General features: G+C 39.5%; 1 long non-coding RNA gene across 1 annotated transcript; it reads right to left on the bottom strand.

The window, feature by feature from the left end:
* Positions 1-780: 780 nt before the first annotated feature.
* Positions 781-15,493, bottom strand: LOC112578091. Its single transcript, XR_003102318.2, has 3 exons — positions 13,948-15,493; positions 12,380-12,425; positions 781-1,052 (listed from the first exon to the last, which is right to left on the bottom strand). It is a non-coding gene; the product is annotated as an uncharacterized LOC112578091 (long non-coding RNA).
* Positions 15,494-15,975: the final 482 nt, after the last annotated feature.

Raw genomic sequence — 15,975 nt, forward strand, 5'->3', positions numbered from 1 at the left:
TGAGGGACTAGAGCATGAAGAGATACTGGAGTAAGGATGTTGAAATGAGCAAAATCTTAGGGCACTGGCAATGGCAATATTATTCCACAATAGATCTCCATCGGAGATCTTAAGAAACCTAAAAGGGCTTTGACGCTGCTCCTCTCTAGGCCATTAATGCCCTGAGAGGCTTTCATCTTATTTCTTATTTACTACCTCTCAGTGATCCCACTTCAGACTACTTTCCCATTGTCCTATCAACAGAGAAAAGTACAGCGGCCAGTCCTGGTGGTTCTTTCCACTTTGGTTATGCTCTAGAAGGGCCTCCTTGGTTTTCCCTCCCCTTGAGGAAACCACACACCAACCCAGTCACCTTCCCTGCAAATGGAGGGTGTAAAAGTGAGTTACTGAGGAAAGTGCCCTTTCGCGTGTTCCCTAGAGTACTGGGTCCAGAAGAATGAGATACAGGACTCCCAATACCTCTATCTTCACACACTTTATCAAGCTTATTTAAGGAATGCCACAGAGATTTATTTGCTATTGTTTGTTTTCAAGTTCTGGAAGTAGAACAGAACTATCATCTTGCTAGTCCCCTGCCCATTTCTGGATGTCTTAAGGATACCAGTTTACACTTGCCCCCAAGAGGGCTTCCGTGGTGGCTCAGACAGTAAAGAAACTGCCTGCAATGCAGTAGAGCTGAATTCGATGCCTGGGTTGGGAAGATGCCCTGGTGAAGGAAATGGCAACCCATTCCAGCATTCTTGCCTAGAGAATCCTGTGGATGGCGAAGCCTGGTGGGTTACGGTCCATAGGGTTGCAAAGAGTTGGACATGACCGAAGTTATTTAGCACAAGAGGGCTACCATTCACACCTCGAATTCACACAATCTTTATTTTTCAATCATTCTTTCACTGCATTTATTTGTGAGGAGGGAATGATTATTCCTATTCATTTCCATAGGAAGGGGAATTTCCATGCTCATTAAATCAAAGTACAGAAGAAAGTTTTCCAAAGTCTTCCTCGATGTCCCATTTCATGTTTCTCAGAAAGATCAGTGTTCCTAATCAGTGAATCTGGAGAGAAAAAACAAGAACCAAGCTTAAATGCTCAGCTTCTACTGAGTGCTGAGTTTTCTTTCAATTTCAGGCAGCCTATGCTCAAGTCTCACATACTTATGCAGCTGTGGTTTGGGAAGACTTTGTTGGGTAAACCTGTTTAATGAAATAGACAAGATGTGTATTAGTCAGCCTAGATCTAAGCCTTGTTTTCCAATTGTAATTTCCCCCCAAAGCTGACATTTCTCCATCATGCTACTTTGTGAATCTTTCCATTGATTCCTAACTGAGGGGTTTGGAGATGAACAAGAATGTTAATTCTCCTAAACCCCAACACACCCTGCTTTACTCAGGTTTGTAGGGTTTGTAAACCCTAAGAACAGAAAGTGCCCTTTCCCTTTGCCCAATCCAAGAACCCTAATTTTAAAAATATACTCTCATGGAGAACTAGCTACTAAAATGTTGAAGATCAAGAGCTTACACTATTGAGAAATAATGAATTTATTATTTCCATGAAAGTATTTGCCCCGTTTCTTGTCCACCCTGGAAATTTGGAAAATTTCCAAATTATATGCCCCTGGAACACTCTTGGAAACCAATCTTTACTAAGACTTTTTCTAGTTCAGCCTCCAAGTGGTTGTTTTAATTTCTCTAGGACATTTACCTGCAATCAGAGTATGGTAAGGCTTGTACCAGCTGAGAGTAGAGAGGTCAGGAGATCAGGCTTTGAGTGAAATTCTACTAACAAGAGAGATTTGAAAGCTTGTCTACTTGTTATTCTTTTGCAAACAATAGATTTCATTATTAAAATTGACCAAATACAGAAATGTGTTCACTTGTACAAAAAAGAATATTTTAAATTAAAGGCAAACTTTCAAAAAGCAGACATTTAGTTATAAATTGTGTACTTGTTTCACCCATGAGAATTTGTCACTGTGAAAATTCAGGCAGAAGATGACACAAAAACCTTATATGCAAAATCTCAGAACAGCCTGGGAAGTCACACCAGCAGCTCTGAGAAGTGTTTATTCCCCATAGTTGGGCCACAGGAAAATCCAATCTGAATATCCTTTACACACTCAGAGAAACTGATCTGGTCTTCTCGTCTCAATCATTTTTTAAGAAATTTCTGGTTCCACAAAGGAAAGGATCTTCCAGAAACTAATTTTTCACTTGCCCATAGCTTCCAAATTTGCATATATCCATCAGTTTCAATGGAACTCAAGTCTTAAAAACGTCCAAGTTAAAAAAAAAAAATGAGTCAAGAGAAAAGAAAGAGATATCTACAAATCACTGCTTTTTTTGATTAAAAAAAAATAGTGCACATTCACTATAGAAACCCTGAAAATTAGAAAAATAAAGTAAATATCATTCACCATCTTATAACCATATTAATATATTTATGAATTTCTGCTGATTTTTCCCTTAGGTACAAACATACGTAATCATGACTCAGTTTTGTTTTTTTATTTTTATGACCATTTTAAATTTCATGAATATTTATTCAGAAACATCATACATGTTAGTTTCATACATTCCTTCATATAAGAAAGAGGATTCTAACGTTTTAAAGCTACAATATCCCAAACAGAGAAATTCACTGAAAAAGTGAATAGACAATTCAAAAAGGAAAGACAAGAGCTGCAGGCAATAAGAAATGCAATTTTAAATCTAGGGATTCATTTTTACCTAGAAATTTTGGTAAAAGGAATATTTAAACCATTGTATCCAATTATGACGTGTAATTCAGCAAAAAAAAAAAAAAAAAAACTTTAAAGCCATAAAATTTTTAATATATTCTAAAGACCTAGAATTCTAACTTCCAGATACCTATCTAAAAAAATGTAGAGAAGTCTACATGCACACACATGCAGGCATACACACATACAAACACAATGCCCTGTAGCATGATTTATAATAGTGGAGAAAAAAAACTAAAAAAAAAAGTAAATATCCAAAAATAGGTAGCACTTAATGATAGTATGGTACACTTAGACTTTGTAATATTAAGTAGACATTAAAAATGGACACGAAGTTTATGTCATAATTTGAAAGAGATACTACAATGGAAAGCAAAAGCATATAATTTCTATAAAAATATACATCTGAAGAAAAAAAATTACTTTTAGTTACGTTTGGATGGTGGGTTTATGGGCACTTTTTCCTTCTTCTTTAGTATCAATATTTCTTTTTCAGTACCATTTTGATAATAATTTAATTTTTAATATCCTAGAGTGTTTATGCAATCTTTAAGAGTCACTGCAACTGTGACATAATTAGAAGGGACTGGAAAAAAGAAGACAAGGAGGTAATTATTACCCAAATACCTAAGCAGTTGCATACACTAAAATGCAAACCTTTTTTGTCTCATTTTTTATGTTAATTATCGTAAATGCTTATTTTATCCTTGATAAAATTTCACGGAATGTCCCATGAATTGACCTCGGCTATGGGTTTAGGTGGGGGTGGGGAGGAGTCATTTTCATTCTATATGACAATACAGCTCCATAGAACAACTTCCAAAGTAAAACCAGCAGCTAAAACAGTACATGAACTGCCCATGAAGGTAACTAGTACTGATCACTACTTCCTCAGGATCCCCTGTTTGTCTTCCTTAATCCAGATCCTGGAACAGAAGTTATCAATAAATAATTTATCAGATAAATACATTAATTAATGAATGAAGCAGAGTATATAGACTGGTCCATTTAAAACACGGCAATAACTTCTAGTGCCTGCTAGGAAACACTGAGTATCACTTTCATGTTTGGCAACTGTTTTTGAAGGACTGGCTGCATTTAAAAAGACAAATAGCACCAACTGAGAAAAAGACTCCAGTCTCTAGAAACTGGGGCAAATCTCATAGACCAACTGGACTCCTAGTTTCAAACTCAAAGTCTGCTATGATCCCATTATGACACTATGTCCACTTATTAATTATACAGCTGCTGTAAGAATGGCAAACGGCATTGCATAAGCCGCATCCTCAGAGAGATTTAGATCCTTCTGACCTGCCCTTAGCACAGCACTAGTCCAGCTTGTTCTTCACTGTAATGTCCCATCAAAGTCAATGTTGCAAATATTGAATATTCTGAGATTCTAATGGAACTTTTGCTCATGATTAGGGAATATGAGAAAGCCTAAGTACAGAGTAATTTGCAAAGTAATAACAATGTTTCCTACACAGGTGATAGCTCAGAGGATATGTAATTGGACAGAATTACCCCATTCCAAGAATAATACTTTGTACTTTATGTCATATTATCATGGGAAGATCTTAAAGAGATTTATGAACATTGATTAAACATCAGAACACCATTTTGAAGGAGACAGAATTAATATTATTTTACAGAGCCCAGAGAGGGATGGTTTCCTTTGCCAAAGCACACAGCAGATAGTCAAGGAATAATCCCAGTCTGCAGTGGCTTGATTCTAGGACTACTGTTCCAGCCTTTGGGAAGATTTCACTTCCATAACATGTTATAACTTAAATGGTAAAAGGAAGAAACAAAAGACGGGGCTTTTATTTTCAATGTATCTTATAATTTCCATGAAGGAATGTATTTCTGATTGTCAGAGTCGGAAAATACTTAAATCATTTCTCTTGAGCCCCTGCATTTTGACTAGCCAAGTTCTGTTTATAATTATTTTGCCCTCCCCCTTTCAGCTGTAAACATGTGGCATCAGCAGAATCAAACGCAAAATTCACAAATCACTGGGTCTGGGAGGAATATCAAAAATAGAGTCAAGGCATCCTGATTTCCAGATGAGGAGTCTTAGGCCCAAGGGGGTGGGAAGGATAGAAAAAAGGTCTCTGTTCAAACAATGAAGAGAGCTTCTTCCATTGCAGAAATGTCTCTCATTGCAAGGAATGCCCACACATGGCTCCCAAGGCCCTTACTGCTTCCTGAGCTTGCTCGGCGATTGAGCATCTCAAGTTGAATGTATGAAAATGATTTTGTGGACAAGCATAAAAGTGAAACTGATAGCAAAAGATGCAAGTTTTCAGCTCAGTGTAACTCAACATAAAAGGTGTATCAGACTCCCAAGTTCTGATTTGGCTGCTATAACAACTGGTTGTCAGTAGCCTTGGATGTTACCAGAATGAAAGACTGTGTGCAGAAACACCTATCCCAGTGCCTGGCATAGAGGAAGCCTTCAGTAAATGCTATGCCTTGTACTCTGAACAGCCCTCCACCTCCTTCAACCCTACCTGGAGCCTGAGCTCTAAAACTGCTTGATCCACATATCTGTATGTGCTTTAATATACTGCACAGCAGATTTTTGTTTGTATTTGCAAGAAGCTGCAATACTCCATCAGATGTTTCTTTAAAAGCTTATAAATTATTCTTTAGGCTTTCTTTAAAAAAATAAACATTGAAATGAATATGTGTGCATTAAAGTTCATAATCAATAAAGGATGATCAGGGGTGGGGTTAGAGAAAGTGTATACCCACAAATGAGTCAGACTAACAGCTGTCACAGGAGTCTGTGTTAGGGCAGAAGGCTGTAGATCTCTAGAGATGGAGATTCTCAATTTATAAGTTCCCCACCCCACTCCCCAGCCCCCGTGAAATTCCTGTTGTAGGGGAGATGAGTGAGACTCTCCTTATGCAGAAAGTGAATCCCTGTTTCTATAGGCTCAACAAGCCCCAGAGGAATCTGAACACAGGAACTGAAATCACATTTGTTGTTATTGTTGCTTTTGTTTTGAGCATACCTCTGCAATTCAGACCACCAATTAATCCCATGAAAATAAGTTCTGATGACCCAGTGATATTTCCTTTATTACACTATGTTTTAAATATCTTTCCATCAATTACAACATTTGAAATTCTGAAAAGTAATAAAAAATATGACAACAATGATGGTGATGATGAGTGGGTAATGTGACTGTATCTGCTTCAGTCAGTTCAGTCGCTCAGTCGTATCCGACTCTTTGCGACCCCATGAATCGCAGCACGCCAGGCCTCCCTGTCCATCACCAACTCCCGGAGTTCACCCAGACTCACGTCCATCGAGTCAGTGATGCCATCCAGCCATCTCATCCTCTGTCAACCCCTTTTCCTCCTGCCCCCAATCCCTCCCAGCATCAGAGTCTTTTCCAATGAGTCAATTCTTTGCATGAGGTGGGCAAAGTACTTGAGTTTCAGCTTAACCATATTTAAAAAATAGAAACCATGACAAGCTGATCAGCTTTGCTATTCTCTTTTGGAAGGCACAAAATGTCTAATATTTAAACCTTGGTCCCTCCCTCCCCACAGCATGACAGATTATTCTTCCCATAATCAAAAGATTTCACTATAGTCTAGGAGAAAATATTTTGGAAGTGAAACTATGTCTTTAATATTTCCAAGTAAAAGAATTCATATCTGATAAAAGCAATACTTTTAGATATGTCATATGCAAAAAGGGTACCATGTAATTAGAAGTGAATTTAGACAGAAAGACAGAAAGATGAGATGTAAAAGCAGATAATTAGTGCACTGTTATAATTAGCAAATACTTCTCAATCCCATGGTAACTGTGCTCTGAAAAGGACTCCTGCCGATTAACTACTATTTCCTGAAAGCAGTTTTCTTCTCTCTTTTTAAATGGGAAGTTTGAATTGCTATCTCCTTGAAAACTATGCCATAATATGTCATAAATGGATTTATGTCTATGGTATACTTTTTAAATGTGAAAAGGCATACCAAATATAAGAACAAAACTAATATTATATTTATAGAATGAAAGGTTATGATAAATCTACATAATAATCTTTCGTTCTATATAGAATTTTAAGGGTGATCTTTCAAAACTATATATTCCTGTGCAACAAAAAAATAACTTTGAAAGTAATTATGCTCCAAAAAAATAAGTAAATAAAAATAAAACCTTTGAAATCGGAGGAGCAAACATTGTACACTGAGTGTATTTCATTAATTCAAAATGTCTGGATACTAGATATAGTGAAACTTTCTGGAGATGGGTTCCAAAAGTTTAAATATTTCTAATTTATAGTAGATAATAGGAGAGAAAGAGAAAAGAACTAAAAAATTCAACAAGAAGGAAAGTTTTCTAATTTTTTTTCTCATGCTCTCCCTACCAAATATTTAGCTTAATAAAAGGATGCAGCTACAGAGATTTTTTTCCACTGATACCATAACTCAGTACACAGCCTTTGCTCCTAAACAGTTGTGTGACTTTAAACTTTATCTGTGAAACAGACATGATAATAACAGGTCCTCTCAGGGTTTGGGGGAATAAAGAAAGGTTTTAGGCATAGAGACAGGGTATGCTTTGCAAATCGTCAAATGTTTTTTTAAATTAGGGACAAAAATTAAACTCTTAATTTTATTCCTGAACATCAAAGACCTGATTAGGGCAGATAATTAACGTCACCCAAATCACATTGTTGTAAACAGAACAGTATAAAACCAAAAAAGTCAGCAAAGCTTCGCCAATTACAGGCAACAGGACCAAAAAGTTATTCAAACACTTCTCAGTCAACCTCATTGACTGGGACAAGCAGTGACATATGGTGACATTAGTGAGAAGGGCAACCTGACAGCAGAGCAGAGAGAAAAGACCGATTTATGAAATTGGCAACAGACTTGCCTTTTTATCACTATCCTCAAAAATGTCAGTGACACCGAGAAAAGCAGATAAACACGGAACCTGTTTTTGGACCTCAAGTCTTCTTGCAAGTTTCCGAAAGAACAAGGGTAGGACAGTGAGGGTGGCCTTGGTATCTGAGTTAACTGAATATATAAAGTAACTCAGTTAACTGAGTGTATAAAACAGATCTGAGCAGCTTAGAATATCCACGACAATTACTCAGATTTTTCAGGAAAGTATCCTCAAGAGAGGAATCTGTTGCCCAATTGAAAGGTCCCCTAAACACACGGATGAGAACAGCCCTGATTAGTGCTAACATTTGTTCCGGCTCAAACAACGTGTGACAGAATCTCCATGACCACTTACTGTTCTTCAGAATCATTCTCAAGTAGCAGGTACATTAGAGACTATGCAGTGAGAACTAGCCCATCCTAAAAAGACTAGGGTTTGTAGCTTTTAAATTGTGCCCATTTAGAATTATTGGGGTGGAAAGATTTTGATAAAAAAAAAAAAAAAGCGATAGGCAAAAGAAAAAAAAATATGCTGATTAATAACAGCAATAGAAGTAGACATTTTTAGAAAGTGTTTTTAATCAGCTCCTCAGTATGGGGTTAACCGACTGTGTCAGCAGAACTGAATTACAGACTCATAGGGAAGTAAAAAGCAAAGAAAAAGAAGAGAATTTTGAAACAAGTTCAAACTATTCCCTCCTGGGATAAAAGGCTACAAGCATTGAGAAAGCCTCTTTGGTTGACTATCTCAAACAAATAAGCCCTAAACATTGAATTTAAGAGTATATGAAAATAAGTAATACTTTTCAGTCTAAATTAGCTTAGGATAAAACGGGGGTGCTGGCTTCAACCTTAGAAAGGCAAAAATACCTCCTGAAACTATCACAGCATTGTTAAAATAGGCTATACTCCAATATAAAATAAAAGATTTAAAAAAAAAAAAAAGAAATGCAAAAACACAAAACTAAAGAGAGTTAAATGCTCAAAGAGAAAGAAAAATTGGTAGCTGCCAGGTAAAGAAGGAACAAGTTAGGAACTAACTGGCTGTGAGCATTTGGTTCTTATCCGGTCAGGGCGTGGTTGGTCCCATGTCGCCAAATATTGTTGGCAGCGCAGTATCACTGGAGACTTAAATATGGCTGTTTGACCTTCAAAGCAGGGTTTTCCAGAGCATCTGAAGCTCAACCACACTCCTCATTGTGCTGGGCTACTGATTTAGAATCACGGTAAAATGACAGTTTTTAAAAGAGCCATAACTATCCATTACTAACCAACTTTGTGGTTTTTAAGTTCTTAAGCATTCAGTTGTGCTAAGCAAAAGCTTTTTGGTTTTGATTTTCCTTGGTTGTTAAGACGGTCAGGTGTTTATGTTGTTTCAATAAATTATTATTTCAACTTAATTCCATGTTTAGAAAAAAACAAAGCAGAATAAAGGCTTCCAGCGAATGGCACTTGATTTGCTAAGATATGCGACCACTATTAGGCATAAAGAAATGAGATCTATGAACAAATTACCACTTGCCCTACAAATTTGCCTGGAGTAGGAAATGGCAACCCACTCCAGTATTCTAGCTTGGAAAATTCCATGGAAGGAGGAGCCTGGCAGGCTAGAGTCCTTGGAATTACAAAGAGTCAGACACGATTGAACACACACTGCCCCCATCCAACACACAGATTCACTTTACAGGGCTGCACAGAAAAGCAAAATCGGGGAACTAGAGAAAGTGTCTCCAGAAGTTGCCTGGACAATGGAGAAAGAATGAAGTGTTTTAACCTCTAAACCACATTAAAGAATATCCAGACAAAATCAGATGGCAACAAGAAATAACCCAATGCTTTTGACATCTTTCTGTTTACCTTAGTTCTTTCAGGTATAGCTTTCAACAAAGACCTAACTTGTCATTTTCAAACTTTGAGAGTAATATCTGGAGGTTACAATGCCTGAAAGTATTAAGGAATTCTTCTGACACTTGATTTGCCTGTAGGGAGGATCTCAAAAGAGGGGGGAGTAGAGAATGAATAAATTGAAAAACAGTAAGTCCAAAGTAGAGGTATTTATGTTTTCCTTCCCTAGAATATAAAGCACAGGATTTCAGATTTCAGTGTTTTGAAGATTTTTATAAGAATTTATTGTCATTTTTCTAGAAGCTAGTATATTTTTCAAAAATTGCACATTATTATCTAAAATTTGGGCCTTACAAACATCTAAAATTGAAGTGATTATATTTAAAATGCTTTCATATAAAGTGGAGGCTTCACATAGTTCACCAATATCAGCAAGTTTGCAATTACAGGCTTATAAAATATAATCCCACTTGAAATACCAGAGCTGAATTATAAAACATTAGTGATTTCTTCCTGAAATGTGTTTATTTTTTTTCCAAATCATTAGTGTTCACTTCTTTCTCTGCCAACTGCCTCTTCTTTGTGTTCAGTATTGTATGTGACAGTTATTAAACAGTACTTGGTCATGCTGATATACTAAGAAAACCCTGTTTAGAACATAGCACATTGAACATATTTAAGATGACCTTTGGTCATTGCTTCCCAAAGTGCAGTAAAGATGATTTAGAAACATGTACCCAGGCAAATTGTTTTAAATTTATTATTGGATTTACTGTACAAAAAAAAAATTAGGAAAAATACAAAAGAATCCTATGATACAAAAGTTTCATTTTAAAATATATTTATGTGTTTTATTTTAGGTGAGACAATTTTTTTTTTTTAAGAACAAGCAAACACTAATTCAGAATGCATTGATACAGGTCACAACCCCTATGGTTGTACGTAAATGGCTGAAGTCAAGGCATGGAATCATTGCTTTAGGATAACTTCCTGCAATTCAATGTCACGATATCAACTTTAAAAAATTTACTGTGAAATAGGCAATATTGTGATGTCTTAATGCTAAACTTTTTGATCACTATGAAGTTACACATTTTCTCTGTGTCTAATTTTATAACACAGAATCATTAAATATAAGAATCAAAAGTAGACTTAGAGAACAAAATAATACAATGCTCAGAATTTCAGATTTCAGTGTTTTGATTTTTATGAGAAATTATTGTAGTTTTTATAGAATCATTTTGCAGATGATCAACTTCTTCAAATGCAACCAGTCCATTAGTGACTGAGTTACAGTTTGTTTTTGCTTTTTTAAAAGATGTTTTGATGTAGATCATTCTTAAAGTCTTTATTGAAGTTGTTACAATATTGCTTGTGTTTATGTCTTTTTTTTTTTTTTGGCCACAAGGCATATGCGGTCTTAGCTCCTTGACTCAGGATGGAACCCCCTGCAATGGAAAGCAAGGTACCCTGAGTTACAGTTTGAACCCAAGTGTCATAAGTTTCCATGTGGCGCAGTGGTAAAGAATCCACCTGCCAATGCAGGAGACACAGGAGATGTGGGTTCAGTCCCTGGGTCAGGAAGATCACCTGGAGAAGGAAATGGCAACCCACTCCAGTATTCTTGCCTGGAAAATTCCATGGACAGAGGAGCCTGGTGGGCTACAGTTCATGGGGTTGCAAAGAATTGGATGCAACTGAGCACACATGTGCATCGTAAGTCTCAGCTCTGTCACTCAACCCCACAGTCACTGCCCAGAATCCTGGCTGGGAATATGTGTAAGTGCAAAGAGATCTTTCTAATAAAACCAATTTCCAAAGTCATTCTTTGTTTCAGCCTACAATCACTAATTAGTTGAGAATAAAATAGCTTATAGTGCAGTATATCACAAAGGTCTGGATTCCTTAAAAGATTTTTAACTAAAAGATATGTGAATCAACAAGCACCTAAGAAAACACTTATCACGAAAGTTAGGCCAGGACAGAACTAAGGTCTAACTTCAGAGAGTGTTAGGCTATTTTTTTCTTAAGTCAGTAAATTAAAAACAACAACAACATAGCAAAGTTCATGGCGTTTTCACAAAATAAATGCAGATGGCTGCAGATAACAAGCCTACAAGCAGGATTTTTGTACCAAACACCCAAATCAAGGCAAAATTCAAGGTTTCAAAAATTTTTTAATGAAAGGCTAAATATAATCAAAGAATGGGGAGAAGAGCGTGATAAATAATTGATTAGTTTTAGGAGTCAAATTTGAAGCTAAAAATAAAAATATTCAAGAATTAAAAGTGACTACTCAATAATATATTTTGCCCATAAATGATACAGGATGTCTTTGTAAAGGGTTTGGTTGCTTGGGTCTTGGTTGTAGTGGGGTTCAGGAAAGCAGGGCTAAAGTGCTGTTTTTGTAAACTTATAACCTAAACATCTCCATGAGTTAGGATGTCTGTTTAGACTTCAAGAATCTCCTTCTCACATCCTTTAAAGGCAAGTTTCTGAGGACAGACAGAGTGAGTTAGATGGGATGTTGCTTTTAATCCTGGGGTAAATAAGGCCTTGAATGTCCCCGCTCCTGCCCTGGGTGACCTGCCTCAATTTTCTGATTAGGGTCACTCAGTCACAGGAAGTCAAAGCAAAGGGCAGGAGTTGTTTGGTTGTTTGTTTGCTTGGGGGTTGGGGACTGGCTGGAGAAAAGCTGAGCCTATGAGACCCAGTATCATCACCACCATATACAAGCTCTCCTTGTTTTTTTCTCTCAGTTCCCTGGAGGGAACCTCCACAGGGTAGCAAGATCCCAGGCTGCTGCTCTCTGAAAGTGGCTGGTGATGGACTCAGGGTTGGGGCAGGGGAGGAGGAAAGAGCCAGCCCCCTGCTCCGAAGCTCACTCACATTTCACCATCAACTTCACAGGAGATACAGGAAGCCTCCAGTGATCCTAGGAAAGAAAAGACAAAAAGTCTTCTTCTATAGCTGTGATTTTAAGTGTTGGGAAATATATACACATATATAAAGAGAATACTGAAACACGCAGAAAAGAGAGAGAAGAAATCAGATAGGTAACCAAACCTCTCCTGATCTTAGCTTGCTCATCTGTGAAATGGGCAAATGAAACTAAATGTCTTGACTTAGTCCGAACAGTCTCTGATTCTTTTTGGTGAGGAAGGGACAGTGAAAAAATAGGCCCAATGCAGACCGATGATCCCTTTCACCCTATTTGGGATGGTGGTTCGCACTTCCCATGACAGAATGGTCACTTCTGAGATGGCCTAGGGGATATTTTGTAAGAGGGTCCTACCGTTTGCCTCTCACCTTAATGCTTACTCCGAGACCACACAGACACACACACACACTTTTTCTTTTCCCCAAGGGAATTGTTTGCGATTGAACAAGTGGAAGCATAAATAGCTTTGCGGAACTATTTAGGTAAGTCAATATGCAATTATGTAAAAGTCTATGATAAGGCTCCCTTGGAAGCAGAAAGCACTGGGGAATAAGAGCGCATTTCTCTATCCTCGGCGAGGCCAGTGTGGGAGGCTGTTTTACTGTGTCTTGGGGGCCGACAGGACTGGATTCGCTTCCATCTCAGACGCTTTCCTAGATTTTGTTTCTCTGTTTCTGCCGCAGTCTCTCTTTCCCTCTTTGTGTTTCTGTCCCCGTCACTGTTTCTCCCCACTTTCCTTCCACCTCCCTCTTCCTCGCAGCATCCTCCTCCCCTCGCTCCCCGGGCCGGGGTCAGCCGCCTCCCTCCGAGGTGTGAGCGTCGCGCGAGGAGCGGGCGGTGCGGCAGAGAGAGGCAGGCGCGCCCGTGGTGACTCCCCCTTCCACCTGGCAGTAGCGGCTGTAACCGGGAGAAGGAACCGCATCCATCCCCACGCGGTTCTCCAGCGGCCGCTAATCCCATTAGCGCACCTGAAATAATAACCTTGCCCACAAACGCGCGTTTGTTCCAGCCCGCCTCCGAGAGGGCCGCCAGGGGTGCAGGGGGCCCCGGAGGTGGGGAGGGGCGGGTCCCCGAAGGCTCCGGGGTCCCGGAGGGCTCCCCCACCCCAAACTGCTTCGGCCTCAGAGGAAGAAGCGGGAGACCGGTGGCACCCCAGGGCTCACGGCGCCTCTGGGAGGAACCGTCCAGGAACCAAGGCAAGAAGCTTCCAGAATTAGGCTAATTGGCGAGGGGCGGCGGGTGAGCCCGAGTCCCCGAATCCAGGTGGGGAGAGAGGCGCCCTCGGGTGATCAGTCCCAAGAACCTGCAGGCAGAGCCCGGTCCCCGGAGTCGCCGCGCCCGGGTCCGCAGATCCTTGCGCTCTGGTTCCAGGGCCGCTACTCAGGCGGCGCACGCCTGACCCCACCCCCCACCACCACCACCCGCCCCGCACAGGCTGGGACGAACCCCAACGAGACCCGATCGCAGTCTAGAATGGGGGAAGAGGGTGCACTGGCAGGAGAGGGGATCTTTTCACCTGTAGCTCTTTCCAGATGGTTCGGGGTCCCCGGGGAACAAGGCCCCAGCACCGCCGCCCCGTACCCAGACCAGTGTGAGCACACTGGGGGCCCCCAGCGCGGGCAGTGTATCCTGCCGGGCTCCCCACACGCCCTGAGGAGTCTGCGCTCCCGGGGATGCAGGCAGGCCCAGGGTTCCGGGTGGCTCGGCTCGCGGGGACCCGGCTACGCTGCGGGCGCCGAGGGATCTGGCTCCCCGCCACGCACAGGCGACCCGACAGCCCCGCAGAAGGCTCAGCGGTGGAAGGACCCACTCGGTAAAGAGTCCCGGAAGTGGCCGCCGATCTGCCAGTAAATGAAGTTATCCTGGATAAGCTCTCGGAAGCGGGGGAACCTCTCAGGGCTGTGGGCTCGGCTGTGAACCGGTTTCTTTGCGGCTTATACGTCGACTTTTCTCATAAGTTATGTTTTCAGATTGGCCCTTTCTTGCATACATCGCCTGGAAAAGGAATAATGATTTTTTAGCAAGCATAGCCAGAGTCTGAAGTTATTTTATTTTTTAAAGACAAGGAAAGATGATATTTATTTTTGCCATTTTTAAAATAAGGGCACGGAAATGTACGTTTTCGAAAATTAACAAGTGAATAACTACTCAGCGGGCGTCCTTCAGTTTCTTCTAGTTCTTTGCTTCTCTGTGTTTTTTACACTACCAGAATTCTTTCTGAACTGCAGGAAGCCTTCGATAGTTTTCTTACTCATTGTATAACTCAATGAAATGTTAAAATATTTATTTTTGAATAATCAGTACGATTTTTGCCTGAAGGTTTTCACAAAATACGTGCCTTTATGCACTCCAGCATGGAATCTAGCCATGACCAGTCTGGCTCCTCCTGTTGCTTCAAAGGTAAATGTTCGCGTTTAGCGACTGGAGTCGGTCCCCAGCACTCAGTACTTCCACTCCTAGTTTAGAATTTATCAAACGCATGAATACCTGTGATTGGTTCCTGTAAGAACTGTCTACGTTTTCCAGCTATTGTTAGTAGGGTCCTTGTTGTTGCTTTAATCTGAACTATTGGAACCAAATGGAATCTTATAAAATAAACTTTCACAATTCAATTGATTATACTAAAGATGAACGACACCCACCACAGCCATCACCACCGACATCTCCCATCCTCACCCCCAATCACCACCATCTCTGTAGACCAACTGAAACCATCCTGTTCTTTTACTCTGGAATGCAAGCAGTCTCACTGCTTTAAATAGTCAATGTCAACCCAAGTTCTCTGGCATATCTATATTTAACATAATATTTTCAAGTTATTCTGACACAGTGCCACATCAAAATGTATATTTGAAGTAGATCATTGAAACATATTTATGCATCAATAAAATGTCCTAAATCTGCCTCCTTTTCACTATTGGATTTTTATTAAAGGGCACCCTAATAACCAGTCATGTATTACTAAGCTTTTTCTTTCTTAATGCAATAAAGAAGTTTAACTTCAGAAAAGCAGATGAACAGTTTCAAGAGCCTGGTACCCAAGTCTATGCTTCTTCCACCAAAATCAGCTTGACTTCTCCATATTTTATTGGTGCTGGACTTTATCAGTTCTCTATAACTGTCATTACTCAGAAGCTGTGTCAATATCAAACAGAGGTTAAAGTTAGCTTCATGAGGGTGTTTTGTTTTTTTTTGTTTTTTGTTTTTTGTTTTTTTTTCTGTACAAAGCTTCCATAATACTAGAACTCCACAAATAGTTTTAGAATCACAACCAAAATGTATACAATATTTTTTAATGTTTAAGAGAACATCAGTCTCTGTTACACAAAGCATCTGACTGTGAATTTTACCCACACTTTTTCCCACATGTGGTCTCCAAGTGAAAACACTGAAGTTTCACATTTTTATACAATAATGCCAACAAGGAACTGTGCTACAATTTTTCTAATTACCTATTTCATTCCTCCCCTCCTAAAAGTACTTTTCTTGATTACTGAACAATGTCATGTTCTGGATTTCAAAAATTAATTTGTACACCCTGGAT

Source organism: Bubalus bubalis, chromosome 12 (assembly GCF_019923935.1).
Source record: "Bubalus bubalis isolate 160015118507 breed Murrah chromosome 12, NDDB_SH_1, whole genome shotgun sequence".
Classification (NCBI taxonomy): domain Eukaryota; kingdom Metazoa; phylum Chordata; class Mammalia; order Artiodactyla; family Bovidae; genus Bubalus; species Bubalus bubalis.